Source organism: Arvicanthis niloticus, chromosome 27 (genome assembly GCF_011762505.2).
Source record: "Arvicanthis niloticus isolate mArvNil1 chromosome 27, mArvNil1.pat.X, whole genome shotgun sequence".
In the NCBI taxonomy this organism is placed as follows: domain Eukaryota; kingdom Metazoa; phylum Chordata; class Mammalia; order Rodentia; family Muridae; genus Arvicanthis; species Arvicanthis niloticus.
The window spans coordinates 28,853,613-28,859,662 of record NC_133435.1 but is presented as its reverse complement, the minus strand read 5'-3'; the positions used below and the strand labels follow the sequence as shown (position 1 = coordinate 28,859,662).

At 38.9% G+C, this 6,050-nt stretch overlaps 1 long non-coding RNA gene across 1 annotated transcript; it reads left to right on the top strand.

Moving 5' to 3' along the window:
- Window positions 1-1,874: 1,874 nt before the first annotated feature.
- LOC143439610 (uncharacterized) lies at window positions 1,875-5,844 on the top strand. Its single transcript, XR_013107742.1, has 4 exons — window positions 1,875-3,909; window positions 4,477-4,617; window positions 4,924-5,028; window positions 5,339-5,844. It is a non-coding gene; the product is annotated as an uncharacterized LOC143439610 (long non-coding RNA).
- The last annotated feature ends 206 nt before the right edge of the window (window positions 5,845-6,050 follow it).

The window sequence follows — 6,050 nt, the reverse complement described above, 5'->3', positions numbered from 1 at the left end:
GGAAAACCTAGAAAAGCGATCAGGAGTTACAGATGTAAAAGCATTATCAACAGAATACAAAAGATAGAAGAATGTCAGACATAGAAGATATTGACAGAACAGTCAAAGAAAATAGAAAGTGCAAAAAGCCCTTAACTCAAAGCATCCAGGAAATTCAGAACATAATGAAAAGAATAAACCTAAGAATAATAGGTATACAAGAGAGTGAAGATTCCAAATTCAAAGAACCAGTAAAAATCTACAACAAAGTCACAGAAGAAAACTTCCCTAACTTAAAGAAAGAGATGGCAATAAATGTATATTAAGCCTATAGAACACCAACTAGATTGGACCACAAAAGAAAATCCTCCCATCACATAATATTCAAAACACTAAAAAGACAGAACAAAAAAAATACTATTAAAAGCTGTAAGGAAAAAAGCCAAGCATATAAATGAAGACCTATCAGAATTATACCAAGTTCTCAATGGATTCTCTTATAGCCAGAAGATCTTGGTGAGCTGGCATGCTGACCCTAAGAAAACACAAATGACAGCATAGGCTACTATACACAGCAAAACTCTCAGTCATCATAGATAGAGAAACAAGATATGTATGACACAACCGAATTTAAACAATATTTTTTACTAATCCCGCCCTATAGAGGATAATAGGAGGAAAACTTTAACACAAGGAGGGAAACTATACCCAAGAAAAAGCAAGAATTTGCTTTTCCCATAATACCCAAAAGAAGAGAAACACACAAACATAATTCCATCTATAATAACAAAAGTAACAGGAAACAACAATCATTGGTCCCTAATAGCTCTCAATATCAATTGACTCAGTTCCTCAATAAAAAGATATAGGCTAACAGACCAGATATGTAAACAGGACCCTTTATTTTGCTGCTTAAAGGAAAAACACCTCAGTGACACAGTCAGTTACTACCTCAAAGTAAAAGACTGGAAAAACATTTTCCAAGCAAGTGGTCCCAAGAAGCAAGTTGGAGTAGCAATTCTATTCTCCAATAAAATGGACTTTCAACCAAATATTATTAAAAAAAATGGGTACAGAGCTAAACGGAGAATTCTCAACTGAGGAATCATGAATGGCCAAGAAGCACCTAAAAATGATCTCCATCCTTAGACAACAGGGAAATGCAAATCAAAATGACCCTGTGATTTTAGTTCACACCAGTCAGAATGGCTAAGATCACCAACTCAGGTGATAGCAGATACTGGCAAGGATGTGGAGAAAGAAGAACACTCCTTCACTGCTGGTGGGATTGCAAGCTCATACAATCACTTTGGAAATCAATTGGCCATTCCTCAGAAAATTGGAAATAGTTCTACCTGAAGGCCTGGCTATAACACTAGTGGACATAGACAAAAACAGTTCCAACATATAACAAGGACACATGCTCCAGTATGTTCATACAAGCCTTATCTACAATAGCCAGACACTGGAAACAACCCAGATGTCCCTCAATGGAAGAATGGATGCAGAAAATATGGTACGTATATAATGGAATACTATATACCTATAAAACAATGACACCATAAATTTTGCAGGCAAATGGATGCCATTAGAAAATATCATCCTGAGTGAGGTAACCCAGTCCCAAAAGGATACACATGGTATGTACTCACTAATAAGTGGATATTAGCTCTCAAACTCCAAACACCTGCAATATAACTCATAGATGAAACATCACAAGAAGGAAGGCCAAAGTGTGGATGCTTCAATCCTGCTTAGAAGATGGAACAAAATACTCACAACGGCAGATGGGGGGGGGACCTGGCAGGTAGGGTGGAGGGACAGGGAATAAATTGAGCAGAATCAGGTATGGGGAGAGAAAGTAGGGAAATTCAGAGGGCTAGGAGAAGAAAGAGAAATATTTAGCAAAGGAGAGTGGGAAACAGGGGTAGCCACTACAAAGTCCCAGACACCAGGGAATAGAGATGCTCCCAGGAACCATTGGGGATGACATTAGTCAAAATACCCAACAGAGAGGAGTTAGAATCTGAAGAGACAACCTCCAGTAGTTAGACATGGCTCCCACTTGAAGAATGGGGCCACCCACACATTTCAAAATTTTTAACCCAGAATTGTTCCTGTCTACAGGAAATAATCTCCTTCACCTCCTTCAGTCCTTCCTCTAACTCTTCCATATTGGTCCCTGACCTTAATCCAGTGTTTGGCTGTAACAATTTTCATTTGTCCCAGTCAGTTGCTGGTAAAGACTCTCCAAAGACAGCCATGTCAGGCTCCTCGCTGCAAGCACAGTATGTCATTAGTAATAGTGGCAGGGTTTGGTGTGCATGCATGGGATGGATCCCAAGTTGGGTCAGTCACTGGGTGGCCGTTCTGTCAGTCTTTGCTCTATTTTTATACCTACATTTCTTTTAGACAGGAACAAATCTGGCTTAAAAATATTGAAGATGGGTAGGTGGCCCTCAACCTCAATTGGGGGCCTTGTCTATCTACTGCAGGTGATCACTTCTGGTTCCACTTTCACACTGTTGGCCATTTTGGCTAAATGTCATCCCCATTGAGTCCTGATAGCCTCTCACATCTCAGGTATCTGAGACTTTCTAGAGGTTCTCCCTGACACCTAACTGCCACTGCTGCATATTTCTATTCATTTTCTTGGCCTTCTGTGTGTCCTTACTGTCTTTCTCCATACCTGATCCTTCCCCTCCTTTTTACCTCTCCCTTCCTGATCTCACAGACTTCCCTACTTCCATCTGCCTCCCACGATTAATTTGTTCCACTTCTATATGGATTTCAGGTATCCACACTTGGGCCTTCCTTCTTGTTTTACTTCCTAGGTTCTGTAAATGGTATCATGGGTTTTCTGACATTTTTGGCTAAAATCCACTTATTCATGAGTACATACCATGCATGTCCTTTTGGGTCTGGGTTACCTCACTCAGGATGATATTTTCTAGTTCCATCCACTTGCCTGAAAAATTCATGATGTTCTCATTTTTAATAGCTGAATAGTTAACCAATAGAAATAAGAAAGAGTGCTAGAAATATGACCATACATGCAAGACATACAAATCAGAAATGTGATGCATTAACATTAACATCAACATCCTTTCTGTAGTCATAGTAAAGTAGAATAGTCATATTTGGGATGAGGTCTGACAATCCTGCAGGCCTCGTCTTAACACTGAATTCATCCATGTGTTTTAATTATGATGCATTAGTGTTTTGACTTCATTTTTAATTTCTTTCAGGCAATTCCTATAACTGTAAAGGCAGCGACAATGAAATTGTATTTCTTATTGCTTTGGATCTTTCTTCATAATAGTCAGCATGTAAAATGTCTGTTTCCTTAAAGGAAATAACAGCCTTAAAATTATTGTTATTACAGATGCTTCACTAATTTTGATTTTTTAAAATTTTGTTTCATTTGTACATGTGGTTATTTTGTCTGCATCTTTGACTATATAACCTGTACCAGCCGGGTACTGTGGAGGTGAGAAGAGGGCTTTGGATCATCTGGGACTGGAGTTATATATGGCTGTTAGAAGCCATGATATGTTCTGCAATTGAACCAGGACCACTGGAAGAAGAGCCACTGATCTTAACAGTTGAATTTCTCTCTAACCCATGTCTTGCTAATTTTAAATTCAGTTTTTTACATTAAAGTTAAATTTTCAGATGTGCATGGTTTTATATATCACAACCACATAGTTCTTTGTTTTATTTTGAAAAATTTAGAATATATGATAATGAACACCTTGATAGACAGTTAATTTTTAGGTATATAGATTTCATTCTGATAACTGGCCTTTAACATTTTCTTCCCTTTGTGTTGGAATTAAATTTATGGATGGCTGCATGCCACATAAAATCCATTTGTTCCTCCTGCCTGTTTAATGAGAGTCTGGAAAATGTACTACAGTTCTATAAAAGGTAAAACTCTCACTTGAAATTTGTATGGTTAAAGTTGTCTAACATATTATACTGAGTGTGGTAACCCAAACCCAGAGGGGAAAGTGCCACATTTCTTCCTTATTTGTGCTTCTAGAAATGTGACCCTATAACCTGGAGCAAAGGAGGAAGCCAGGAAATTAGAAGGCATCTTGGGGAGAAGGGAGCTCTAGAGGGAGTTAGTAGGACACAGGTCCTATGAAGAGGGAAATGGGGAAAAGGGAAGAGGCTCTAACTGGGGAGGGCAGAGGAAGGTAATACAAAGGGAGATAAGGAAGGACAGATACACAGAATTAAAGCTGCTTGAAACTACCATAAGGAAATATTGTTTTATATTATTACAGAAAAGTAGATCTACTATGTATGTTTGTATATGGAGTTTAAATTGAGTTATGCTTCATGTGTTGATAATGATTCCACTAATAGTTACAGACTAATACAAATCAGAGTGCCATGGGAAACCTCACTTTTTGCTATTGGTCAGAGGAGGGAGCTGAGAGACTCCCTAAACAATTTATGCTATCACCATTGCCCTTGGTTATCTCTCAGAACATGAAGGATCGATCCTGTGGCTGAAGGCACCATACAGTTTAGACAGAGGACTATGAGGACTCAGACTGGAATTGATCTGGATACCTTCTCCTCGGAGACAAGCTCTCATGGTGTTGGAAGAAGCTAATAAGTAAGCTGGTAAGGGGAAATAAAGTAATCAATGGTCCTAACCAGCTGTAAATACTCTGAACATCAACAATGATCAGACTGGCAAGACAACACAGGGGTTCAATGGTGGTATTTTAACCTTGAGGTTGACCAGTAGTTGTTTAACTGTACTTAGGGCCCACTAAGAGAAGGAAGTTCATATAGAGCACTGCAAACTTAGCCAACTACTACTGCTTGGAGAGTCATAGACTGGAGAGTAAAACCTGTTATTGCCCATTTGGTACATCAGTATAATGTCTAACTACATTCTATGTTCTTGTCTTTATATATCCATAGGTGTGTATAGCTCACAGCCCTCATCAAAGAAGCTTCTTTCTGTAGCACATGGAGACTATTACTGGAGTTTATAATTCACCAAACTGCAGAGAATAAGCAACTGGGGTATGTCATCCCAAACAGCACATTTCTAACACAACCCCTACACCTAAGGCTCAGGGAATGCCATGGAAGAAGGAATGAAATCACTGTAAGAGCCAGATGACTAGGAAGTCTGCTGGGAGACAGTGTCTTCTAGTCCTGAAACAGAAGCTGCATTTGTGAAATGTCAGCACTGGTTTGAGTTTTATGAGCCTTCAAATATATGCAGTATTGTGCGTTTTAAGTAAAAAGTATTGTAGATGGGTATGCTAGTTACTTTGTGTTGCTATGACATATCATCATGACTAATGTGACCTGTGCTTTATGTTTCCAGAGTGTGAGTCATAATGGTGAAGGAGGCATGGCTGCATCATGAAGTTAATAGAGCATATATTTAACCATATGTGGAAAGAAGAGAGAGCAATATGAAAGTGGGACAAAGCTATAAATGATCAAAGACCACCCTCACTGATGTCCTCCAGCAAGGTTCTATATGCCAAAGATTCCAAACCTCCCAAACAGCATTGCACCTGGACACCATGTATTCAAATGACTGAGCTACAGGAGACATTTCTGTCTCCAATCATCACTGTAAGAGACAGATGCACGAACTAGAGAAAGACCTGTCACTTGACATGTCACATGGCACTGTATATTCACTCTTCTTGTTCTGTGTCTAAACCAAAGATTCTGCAGTTCTGGATAAATCACATGGCAATGTGTGATGTCTTGGTTACTGTTTTTCTTTATGTGCTTAGAACTTCAGGGTCCTGTCAGTGGAAGCAAGCAGAGAATGCTGATTCCTTGTGATAATATGTCCAGTAGTAACAGAGTCCAACTTCTACAAATGCTTCTACAGATGTTCCAAGTTGTTACTTAGGCTCTTACCTTTGTAGTCAGATAATAAAGCAACACAAAACAAGTCAAGCACAAAAAAATGCTTTAAAGTTCTTCCATGTAATTTAAAATCTGGAAACCTAGTTTACTGACAACATGCTTGCCGGAAGTGCATGTGGTTTCATGTTTAATTTCCAACACACACACAC